Source organism: Tupaia chinensis, unplaced genomic scaffold (assembly GCF_000334495.1).
Source record: "Tupaia chinensis unplaced genomic scaffold, TupChi_1.0 Scaffold000634_1, whole genome shotgun sequence".
Classification (NCBI taxonomy): Eukaryota; Metazoa; Chordata; class Mammalia; order Scandentia; family Tupaiidae; genus Tupaia; species Tupaia belangeri.
Window position 1 is genome coordinate 3,425,717 of NW_006160154.1, and position 12,791 is coordinate 3,438,507.

Sequence of the window (12,791 nt, forward strand, 5' to 3'; positions counted from 1 at the left end):
AATTCTGTACTCTAACAGAAGGTTTCTATTTTATTTCTCAAGGTAACTCAAAGGGATTGATTTAATCTACAGAACTCTATTGTCTAGGTAAAAATTCCTTAGAGATCTATGCTTTCCCCTGAACCTCTTTCATGGGAATTAAGATGCTGAGCAGTGTAGTAACCACTTACAGGGCAAAGATCTGCACTCCAGGGAATATGAAATTGGGTCTGGAAGAAGGTATCCTCTCAATAATACTCTAAGTACTGAGGACCAGCAGTTAGCATAATGGCTATGTCACTGAACTCCCATGTAGTCGACCGTGGTTCGAGTCCCAGACCCAGTGGCTTAAACTCACACTGGGCGTGTGTGCATGCGTGCCCAAGATTCTAAGAGGAGAATGGAGAAGGGATTGTGGCATGGCCATCCCCCCTGGGGGGGGGTGATTTTTCACTTTCTATCTCTCTCTCTCTGTCTTCTGGCGAGTGCATGCGCCCTATTGCAAAAACCTCTCAAAATAAAAATATATATATATATTCTAAGTACTAATTCACTTTACATTAAGCAAACACAACTCAGAATAATATCTAGTATGTCCTTTTGAATAATAGAAAACAGGGCTACATAGGCTAGTGAGATGTTCACACTGAGAATCATCATAAAAACAAAAAGATTTAGAGAATAATGTAAAAGAAGTTACAGAGAAGAAAAAGAAAGGTGACATTACAGAATAACCCATAGCTTAGAGAAAAATAATAGAAGTTATTCTATCCACTGGGAGAATAACAGAATCAAAGGCATCATATTTGAAGAAGAGACCGTTCCTAACACAAGTTAGTTATTTGTTTGTTCAACCTCTCTTTATTGCGGCCTGCTATGCCTCAACCTATACGAGATGCTGAAAATGGCATCATGTATTGCCCTAGTCCTAAAAGGTGCCTAATGGCAAGGGCTGGTGCTGAGCCAAACTACTAAAGATACAAAATTTATCTTCAATTTTTTAGTTCTTTTGTGTGTGTGTGTGTGTGTGTGTGTGTGTGACCGTCTCTCAATCCCCCCCCTTTGTGGTTCATTTTCTTTTTTCAACATTCCATTAGCTTTTTAAAATGTTTTAAAATTCATTCATTCATTCATTCATTCATTCCTTCATTTTAATTTGACCAGAGAGAGAGAGAGGAAAGTGAGAAACCAAGACACCAGGTCCAGGACTTGAACCGTGGTTGGCCATGCGGCACCTTAAGCACCACACCACCTGCTGGTCCCCTCTGTGGTTCATTTTCCAATTCTATACGTCAACATTAAAGTTTATTTTAGAAATTATAGGTGTAGTGATATAGTCTCATCTTACTGTGAATTAAGGTCAATGTATCCACTCTGTATTTATCAAGTTGGGATATCATAACAAAATACCAGAGATTGGAAGGTTTAAACAACAGAAATTTCTTTCTCACTGTTCCAGATGTAAGAAAGTCCAAGATCAAGAAGCCAGCAGATTTGACCCTAGTAAGGCCCTCTTCCTGGTAGTAGGCAGCCGCCATACTGCTGTGTACTTGCACAACCACTTGGCGCTCTCTCAGGGAGAGTAAGTGAAAGCAAGCTCTCCCGCGTCTTTTCTTATAAGGACACGAATCTCGGCATGAGGGCTCACCCTTCTGACCACATCTAAACCTAACGAACTCCCAAAGGCCTTATCAAAGACCATCGCATTGGGGGTTAGGGCTTCAACATATGGACCTTGGTGAATGCAATCATTCAGTCCATGACACTCTCTAGTATTCAAGTTTTAAAACTGATCTAATTCAATAGAAACACTGGACCAGCTCCAATAAAGCAAGTCAGAAAAAAGTCAAGACAAACTCTTCAAGAGAAGATGATGATAAAGAGCCCTTTTGTTACCCCACAAGTAAAATTATGTCACATTCTATAATTGTTAGGAATGGCTACTTATTTCAAGTATAACTCTCATGACTGTCAAAAAGAAAGTCTTGTGTTGGGTGAGATTCTCCAGGGATTTATATTACAGAACCGAAAAGGAATATTCTCTCTGAAATCTGCTTTTCCAAAAACTAGAGTTCAAATGCTTAGAGAAATATTTTTAACAGGAGAAAGTCGATACAGTTTAGAGAGTCCAGAGAAAGTCACCAAAATGATCAAAGAAGTGATTTGTGCATTAAGATCAAAAGACCTGGCAGCATAGCACAAGTAATGGTGGGGAGGAGATGCCTGGGTACTCAATAATAGTCTACTAATATGTAGAAGGTATTGACATGAAGGAAGTCAAGTCCTTATTGTGCCTGCTTGGATATGGCATAATATGAAGCACTAAAGGTAAAACTTAAGAAAGAACAATGGAGCCAGAAGATCTGGAAATAGTTCAACAGAGAACAACTGAGGTTTTTGCAAAATTACACAATGTGAAGCCTTACATCCACTTTGCCCATTACAGAAACTAACCCAGAGTGGCTTCCCTTGTTTGTAAATTGCTATGTATTACTCTTTCTTGCTTATGTTATTCTGTCATTTAATACTTAGTAACTCGCCACCTTCTACATGTTACCCAAATTCTTTCACATCCTTATTGCTCCCAGTAATGGCATGGTGCCTACTTTTGGGCAGATGAACGTAGCAAAGTTATGTAGCTATAGCTATATGCAGATAAGAAAGCATTTGGACAGGTGCCATCATCGCACGTGCTTCCTGTGTGTTACCTTCGCTCATCCGGAAGTGCACAGTTTTAAATCACAGAATTCTGAGAAATAGAAGCAAGCTCGAGGTGACTCATTCTCATCAGAGAGGCTAGGTGACTTCTCCAAAATGCACATGTTATGTATCAGAGCAGACTAAAACTCAAGTCTTCACCTCAGTGAGGTATGATCATCTACTGGTGGCAGGATTATTATTATTATTTTTATTTATTTATTTTTTTGGCAAAGGGTACATGCATTTGCCAGAGAGAGAGAAAAGGGGAAAGTGAGAAATCACTCCTCTAAGGGGGAGATGGCCACACTGCAATCCATTTTTTTCCATTCTCCTTCTAGGATTTTGGCCATGTACGTGCATGTGCCCAGCATGATTTTCAAGCAACCAGGTCTAGTACTTGAACCGCTGTTAGCCATATTGGAGTCTAGTGCACCTTAACCACTATTCCCCCTGCAGGCCCCAATCTTTTCTCTAAACAAACGAACAAACAAAAAGCAATGGTTTCAATGGTTGTTTTTTTACAAATGATAATTAGCAAATTTTAGGCTTTTATTTTATTCATTTCCAAATTTCCACACTTTTATTGTTGCTAGGATGGATTTACTTAAAATTACAACTAGGTTTACAAGTGGTACAGCACTTAACAAGAACATGACTTAGGAGCAAGACCTAAATGAAGATCAGCCCGTCCACCGTCCATCACACAGTGAGTGAGTGAACAGATCTGCTCATACAGCTTCTCCACTGGGATCGCGCTTCACACGGGGCACATCTGAGTTTAAAATGGGGAGACCCTGAGCTGGCGAGAACCGTTAAAGCATTCTAACGGTACTGTCAGCATGTTCTTGCCCAGCAACGTATTTTACTAAAAGTTGAGAGTATGGTTGTTTCTTTGTACCTAATAATTTCCAAAGGATAAGATGAAGAGGGAGTGTGAGCAGCTTCACACAGAAATGAGTGACAGGGTTCGCCTCTGGACTCACTCCGTTTGGTCCTTGGCATGGAACTAGACACAAGAGCTACAAAAATGACCATGACATGGGTCTTGTCTTCAGAGAACTGAGAGTTTAATGTGCGGAGCAGAAATAAAAACCCACTAATAAGACCGCGTAACAGGTGCTACGATAGAAAATAAGCTCTCATGCACCATGACGGAGTCTTTAACACACAGAGAAAAGAGGCGCCACACCCTGCTTCCCGAAAGAACAGCCTTTTTCAGTTGTTGAGCATCCTTCTATTCTATTTCTCTCTGTATATTTTCAAACATATAATCAATGTTCATATGGAGTGTTTCAATGGGTTTATGTGCTACATATTGTATGCCACTTGCTTTTTTAAAACAAAAATATGTTACAAACATCCTCCCATACATATATCATTTTTTCAAGTAGCTATAAAGTATGTATTTCCACAACTGAACTATTGCTCTGTTTTTAGATAATTAACGTGTGTTTAAGTCTATTTAAACAACACAATTGCTAAAATGGTGACAAACTCCTCATCATTTTGGTCCCAGAGGGGATGTTTATCTGTTTCCTGGAGGTTGGATGAGGGTGGATCGGTCAGGGATCCCCTCCAGCCTCTGGTGTAGGGAGTCTCCTTGTGGCTGACACCTTCTTCACCCAGGGGTGCAGAGAAGGAGGGCTGTGGTTTTTAGCAGGTCGTGGATGAGGGACTGCTAGATCTTGAACATGTCCCTTAAAATATCATGTGGTAGAATTTGGTTAGATTGTGACAGTTTTAAGAAACTCTATCTGACTATTGGGTTAAAAAGTGGAGCTTCTATAGAGGCTTTGGATAAAAAACTAGCCTATTGGGCCTTTTGGCCAGAACCACCATCTTCCAGTAATTAACCAAAATGATGAACACAAAGGAAGAAAATGAACAGCCTTTTGGCTGGAACCACTATCTTCCAATAATTCACCAAAATGACAAACACAAAGTGAAAGAGAAGAGGCACCCGATATATGTCCTCTAGGCCTTTTAGAAAACATGGAGTTGTTCCTTTGACAACGTATACGTAAATCTACAAGAAAGGTGATATTGTAGACATCAAGGGAACGGGTACTGTTCAAGAAGGAATGCCCCACAAATGTTACCATGGCAAAACTGGAAGTCTACAATGTTACCCAGCATGCCGTTGGCATTGTTGTGAACAAACAAGTTAAGGGCAAGATTCTTGCCAAGAGAATTAATGTGTATAGAGCATATTAAGCATTCTAAGAGCAGAGATAGCGTCCTAAAACGTGTGAAGGAAAATGATCAGAAAAAGAAGGAAGCCAAAGAGAAAGGTACCTGGGTTTAGCTGAAGCTCTAGCCTGCTCCACCCAGAGAAGCACACTTTGTGAGACACAATGGAAGGGAGCCTGAACTCCTCGAACCTATTCCCTATGAATTCATGGCATGATGGGTGGTAAAAACAAACTAATCTGGGACCAGCAGTTAGCATAATGGTTATGTTGCTGAACTCCCATGTAGTCAACCATGGTTCAAGTCCCAGACCTGGTGGCTTAAACTCAAGCCAGGTGCGTGTGTGTGTGTGCCCAAGATCCTGAGAGGAGATTGGAGGAGAAGGGATTGCAGCATGGCCATCCCCCGGGGGGTGATTTCTTGCTTTCTGTCTCTCTGTCTCTCTGTCTTTCTGGCGAGCTCACACACCCTATTGCAAAAACCTCTCCAAAAATAAATAAATAAACTAATCTATGGTCTATAATAAAAAGAAAGTAGACTATTTGATTTAAAAGTAGAGCCATAACTGACTCCTCATAGGTTTATAAGGAGAGGTAGAGACAGACTTGTGGACTCAGACATGAAAGCTCTGGACCTTTCATTGCCATGTCATCCCCATGCCTACCAGGGACCTCACCAACAGAAAGACCCTCATCAGACATTGTCCCTTACCTTGACTTCCAAAGCATGATATAATAAACCTCTAGATTACCCAAAATGATGAACACAAAGGAAAAGAGGAGAGGCACCCGATATATGTCCTCTAGGCCTTTTAGAAAACATGGAGTTGTTCCTTTGACAACGTATACGTAAATCTACAAGAAAGGTGATATTGTAGACATCAAGGGAACGGGTACTGTTCAAGAAGGAATGCCCCACAAATGTTACCATGGCAAAACTGGAAGTCTACAATGTTACCCAGCATGCCGTTGGCATTGTTGTGAACAAACAAGTTAAGGGCAAGATTCTTGCCAAGAGAATTAATGTGTATAGAGCATATTAAGCATTCTAAGAGCAGAGATAGCGTCCTAAAACGTGTGAAGGAAAATGATCAGAAAAAGAAGGAAGCCAAAGAGAAAGGTACCTGGGTTTAGCTGAAGCTCTAGCCTGCTCCACCCAGAGAAGCACACTTTGTGAGAACCAATGGAAAGGAGCCTGAACTCCTCGAACCTATTCCCTATGAATTCATGGCATGATGGGTGGTAAAAATAAACTAATCTGGGACCAGCAGTTAGCATAATGGTTATGTTGCTGAACTCCCATGTAGTCAACCATGGTTCAAGTCCCAGACCTGGTGGCTTAAACTCAAGCCAGGTGCGTGTGTGTGTGTGCCCAAGATCCTGAGAGGAGATTGGAGGAGAAGGGATTGCGGCATGGCCATCCCCCGGGGGGTGATTTCTTGCTTTCTGTCTCTCTGTCTCTCTGTCTTTCTGGCGAGCTCACACACCCTATTGCAAAAACCTCTCCAAAAATAAATAAATAAACTAATCTATGGTCTATAATAAAAAGAAAGTAGACTATTTGATTTAAAAGTAGAGCCATAACTGACTCCTCATAGGTTTATAAGGAGAGGTAGAGACAGACTTGTGGACTCAGACATGAAAGCTCTGGACCTTTCATTGCCATGTCATCCCCATGCCTACCAGGGACCTCACCAACAGAAAGACCCTCATCAGACATTGTCCCTTACCTTGACTTCCAAAGCATGATATAATAAACCTCTATTTTCTATCAATTATCTAGACTCAGGTTTTCCTGTTATTAGCAACAAAATGGTCCAATAAAAGACCTATGCTTTTTCCAAAATACAATATGATCTCTCTCTCTTTAACAGCTCAAATATGCATTGACCTCTAAGGGCCCTGTAAGTACACTTCTGCTGAAAAACTGAGGAAGCATCTTAAATGTCCTAACATATCTCAGAGTGAGGGTAGGAAGGGGATGACATTGAGGGAGAGGATGGTTCAGAGTAGTTCATTTGTCCACTGAAGTCCCCCTGCTGTTCCACACAGCAAGGATGTGTTTAGCTCCTGGATTTCATTTTAGGTGGATGGTCCCTGACTCCCAAAGCCTTCCCTCGACACTCAGTTCCCCTGGCCTCTGTCCTCACCCCTCTCAGGATGGGCCCACCTTGTCAGATGCAGGGAATGCCTCAGCAGAGCTTCAACGCATCCTCCCTCCGTCTGTGTTACACTGCATCTCTGGAAAGCAGTCAAGCCCTAGTGCCATGAAAGGATGGACAAAAATGGGAGTCTCTTATTGTGTCTCCACCAGTGAAGCCAGTGCTGGCTAGTCCCTTAAAGTACTTGAAGAAAACATAATTTACTACTAATCTACATGAGGAATTCAAAATCAAATTCCTATGTCTCTTATCACCTCAACTCAGTCTCTGCTCCTTATGCAGTAACCTTGACTAGGATTATGTCAAAGGCCCACCATCTCACCTGGCCTGAATTCTGTAACTAACACCTCTGCATTAGCGGAGACTACAGATGCATGAGCCGTCAGGCCAAATGGCACCACAGCGATGACTGTTTCTCTGATCTCCAGGATCTTCAACGGAGAGCAGAGGCAAAGCTGTCATTGTACCTGCCACACATGTAATGCGAAAATGGACATCCTTGTCAACTCTCTTTGACCATAGAGAGCACATTCCTAGAACTAGAATGAAGTACACATTGTTTTGCACAATTTCTAATCTCACTTTCAGGGTTTGACAAACACCCATTTCCCTATGAGTCACCACCTCTTCCTATGTGGAAGAGCATTTGAAGGCTAGAACAGAATTAGGCAAGATGGCAGAGACCAGGAGGTGCCAGTCACTGAAGCAGCACTGAGAAGGTACAGAGGAGAGTAGAGAATGGCCCATGGGGAACAAAATGCTGCATCCACACACTCATTCATTGATTCATTCGACACACATCACTTAAGTACCTAATGCAGGCCGGCACTGAGCATGCACTGTGCTGGGTCCTGTGTAAGACACTGGGTTTGCATCGCTGAAGAAGACATAGTAATGCAAACAAGGCTCAGAGTTGCAAAGGAATCAGGCTGGCAGCCCGTGGAGGTGAGAAAACACCTGAAAGAAAGCCTATCTTCCCTCTATAAGGTAAAGGGGAATAATGGGAGCCAGCAGGTGGCAAAGTGGGTAAGGTACTGGACTCTAACAGAGTCGACCGCAGTTTGAGTTCCAGACCTGGCGAACTGAAATACACTGGGTGCATATGAATGTGTGCACAGCACAGGATCTCAAGAGAATGGAGCAGAAGGGATTGCAACATGGCCATCCCCCCGGGGGGTGATTTATCTCTCTGTGTCTCTGACTCTCTCTTTGGTGAGTGCACACACTCTATAGCAAAAAACAAACAAAAAACCTCTGAACAAGTAAAGAAAGGGGAATGACGTGACCTTATGGGAAGAGTTAGATGATCCATACTGATAGCAGCAAGAAAGTGGGTTAGAGACCTAGAGGAATGGTGGAGGGAAATGCCAGTCTTTATTCTGCTGAGTAAGGTGATGAAGTAGAGTGTCTAAATCAGTGATGGAGAATTTATCTCAAGGTACAAACTCATGTTGCACTGTCACATGTGAAGTTATTTATACTTTAAAAGCAACTGCTCTAAAAATATTCCCATCAGCAAACACACAAATGTTGAAAGCCCCTCAGCAAGTAAGCGAAGTACTCTGGAGGCGGGCGACTCCATAGCTTGCTGTTGCTGTTAGGAACAAGGAGACCCCAGTTCAGAGAAGTCAGTCTTTCCTAACTGTAACACAACACCCAGAAATCAGGGAGAATGAATGTGTAAAATGTTTTCATTTGCATTAATGTACAAGAGTAGGTAGTGGGAGAAGAAAATTAACAATGAAATTGGAAACGTGGATAGAAGGAAAAACACGTAAAATACAGTGAAGTACAATACGTTGTAATACAGTATATCAGAGGAGTCTGTGTGCAGATGATGGCGTCCCAGGAGCTCAGAATAACCAGTCTCATTGACTGCATTTTGTGCATTTATATACACAACCACTATGGCCAATGACATAGTGGTTAAGGCACTGGACTCCCACATGCCGACCGCAGTTAGAGCCCCAGACCTGGCGGCTTTCTTTCTCACTTTCCCTCTCTCTCTCTGTCTCTCTCTCTCTCTAGTTAAATGAAAAATAAATAAATTAATTAATTAATTAAATGAAATGAAATCTTTAAAATGTTATTAAAATGCATGTAGAAGGTTTAGACAATATTTGCAATATAGATAACACATCAATTATTATTTATAATATAAAAATCATTTCAAATCAATTATTGAGTTGTCAGAAAAGTCATGACATCTTTTTACATAGAAAAACACAGAAAGATAAGTTATGACTTTTCCAACAACCCAGTAGAACATGCTAGAAAATAGAAAAAAGACAGGAAATCAAGTAGGGGAAATACAAATGACCACTAAATCTGTGAAAAGGAAAAAGACAACCTAACTCCACTTCTAGTTGTGAAGCAAATTAAAGCAATGAGAAGAGGCCAGCCCTGTAGTGCAGTGGTTAAATGCTATGCACTGGGGGCCAGATTCCACATTACTGCCTGAGGTTCAAACCCCAGTCCCAGTGGTTTGAAAGAACACTCTTGGTGCTTATGTGTGCATGCCCCAAATCCTGATAGGATGGAGAAATGGAGGGAAAAAAATCATCGTGTCATGATACTCCATTGGGAGGATGCTCTCTCTCTCTTTCTCTCCTTCTCTCAAGTACACATACTCTCTGAGAGTAAAATAATAAATAAAACAATGAGATATGTTTTTCAACTATTTCACTGACAAGAAATATTGAAAATACTAGTAAAAGTCAATGCTAGCCAAGGTGAAGCTCGCGCCAGCAGTGTAATTTCATTTTCACATGCGACTGGCAGTACTAGCAATCAATACCATCACTCAACACAAGGTTTCTGAGCATGAAGTGGAAGTACCATAGCAAGTTTAATGTGCATATCATTTGACCTAACAATCTTCTAGGAATCTTCCCTAAAGAAATATTAGCACCTGCAGGCAAAGGTAAAATAGTAAATTAGAATTATGTGTGATTTCTTAATAGTTGGAAATAGCTTGATGTCTACCATAAGAGAATAACATGTAGAATATAATCTTGTCATGGTGTACAAAATAAGTCGTAAAACAGCATAGCAGAATATTGCATACTCATTTTTTTGTTTCAAAAAAATTAAATGTGGGGACCAGCAGTTGGCGTAATGGCTATGTCGCTGGACTCCCATGTAGTTGACCACGGTTCGAGTCCCAGACCCGGTTGCTTAAACTCACACTGGGCACATGTGTGTGTGTGCCCAAGATCCCAAGAGGAGAATGGAGGAGAAGGGATTGTGGTGTGGCCATTCCCCCTGGGGGGTGATATCTCACTTTCTGTCTCTCTGTCTCTCTCTGTCTTACTGGCGAGTGCACGTGCCCTATAGCAAAAACCTCTCCAAAAAATATAATTAATTGTGTGTGTGTGTGTGATGTGTGACCTTGTAGTGTGTGATCTGTGTCTGTCCATTATGGGATATACGTGTATTGTGAGTATGTCTGTCTATGGTGTGTGAAGCTTGTGGTATGTGTGCAGTGTGTCTATGTGTGTGTGTGTCAGGTGTGTGTGTGGAACATGAGTCTGTGTGTCTGTGCAGGGTGTGAGTGCACCCCGTGGGAGGCTGTCCTGTCCCAGGACGCAGCATGGTGTGTGCAGTGGGGCTGGATTGGAAGGAGGAGGAAGGCCTTCTGTCCTTTGAGTTTTGATTACAGACTTGTGGTGTTCTGATCACTGCATCATGTTTCTCTTTTCATGCAAGATCTTTAAAGAGGAAATGGTGCAATATCTATTCTAATTCCAGCACAAGAGACCTTTTTCTTTGGAAACTCATTTGAGGACAATGTCTTATTTTGTAATTTCTCCCCAGTGTCAGAGGTATATCCAAGAAAGAGAATGATTGTCAGAAGTATTTGGTCCATAAAGCTTCACGCGTAGATACAATTGTGAGATAAAGCAGCAGCAACGCATTTTGAGTATTAAATATCACACTGAAGTAGCACTTAAGATGCCAGAGAGAAGGTTAAACAAACACGAGAGGAAGGACAACCTCGTAGAAAGCAGTGTGTTTGCTACCTTCTCTATTCAGTATTTGCCAGTAATGAGAGAGGCCATGGCAGCAGGTCTGAGCTGTGCCCGTGTTCTCGCCTCAGAGGACTGTTCTGCAAGTGTGTTCTACCATGAGTGGCCAGGCAGCCTCTGAAGGCAGGGCAAGATGCTTGCTTCTTGTTGCAATTATTTGAATCTATAACATTTTTTAAAATAGTAAATTAGAATTATGTGTGATTTCCTTTCATTTATTCCTGTAACTCCAATTTCCTGTAATAAATACAAGAGACCTTCAAAAATTTCAAGGAAAATATGGATTACGAAAAATTATGAATGGGTTTCAAAAGTGTTTACACTAAGCTTAATTTCATTTTTCCATGGATTTTTCTAAAGACCATTAAAATATGCTGTTCTAGTAATCAGAAATACACAGTACCTGAAATTTAATATTTTTAAAGGAGGACCCATAAGCCCCCTGTTGGGGATTCCTACGTCCCAATGAGCCTAGATGAATTTACAGAGACTATTGACACAGGCGGGCAGGGTTCCCTACTTGTAAAAATTAAAATAGCCCCCCGACACACACACATTTTTTGAGAGAGAGGTTTTTGCTAAGGGCACATGTACTTGTCGGAGAGACAGAGAGACAGAAAGTGAGAAATCACCCTTCAGCAGGGATGGCCACACCACAATCCCCTCTCCTCCATTCTCCTCTCAGAATTTTGGACACACATACGTGCCCAGCGTGAGTTTTTAAGTCGCTGGGTCTGGAACTCGAACCTCAGTCAACTATGTGGGAGTTCAACAACATAAATGCTATGCCACCTGCTGGTCCCAGTCCTGCCTTTTTGATCACTCTTCTGACTTTTTACTGTTGAACGTCTGCTATCTTTTACTGGTTGGTGCCTTTACTGGTTGGTGCCTTTATCATTCACACTGAATTTAATGAGTTTTCTAGATCTATCAAAGAGTTAAGATCACAAGGCAAATGACCACTTCAAAATCTGGAAGGAGAGGTTAATACAGAGGAGTATCATGACTGTAGAGATCAACTTATCTGAGGTCAAAGGAGTCAGTAACCAGAAGAAACTATTAAATGATAATTTGGGTAAAGTATTAGTGGTTGAGTATAGACTTATCTGAGATTAAAACCGTCTAGGGGGACAGTCTTACTAGGACCATCACACTTTCTTGAATTTTACTTTCCAAAATTCCACCAAGCCTCATAATGATGATCGGAGAAAGACAGAGGGAGGGAAAGACTAGCCGTTTTAAAATATGCCCCTAACATTCTTCGTAACAAAAGTGCATCCAGGAGAAACTACTCTACCATAGCCTCATCTGGCCTATGGGAAGAGCCGCGAGTCAACTCCAGCCCTTCTAGCATTTCTCATATAAAGGCTTTTTTAAAGGCTAGAAAGTACTTTGAATTTTAGAAATAGGGAGTCAGACCTGTTGAAAAATGAGATTTGATCATAAGGCCATAAAACTCTCCAATACGTTACCACCATATTTAAAAGGGTGTCAGTAAAATAACAGTGCTCTGTGTAGAGACAGCTATTCAGACTCAGACTCTGTTTAAGAAGGACTTTGGGATACCTAAGACAACATATGAAAAAAATTAAACAAAGAAATGAAATCACTAAAATGATTTCAAATATTAAAATAGCCCAGATCCTAGCTAGATGAATATAAAAGCCTCACAATAAAATTCTAATGAACCTCATTCCCATTACCTCCTATAATGTGTCCAGCTTTCAACAAAA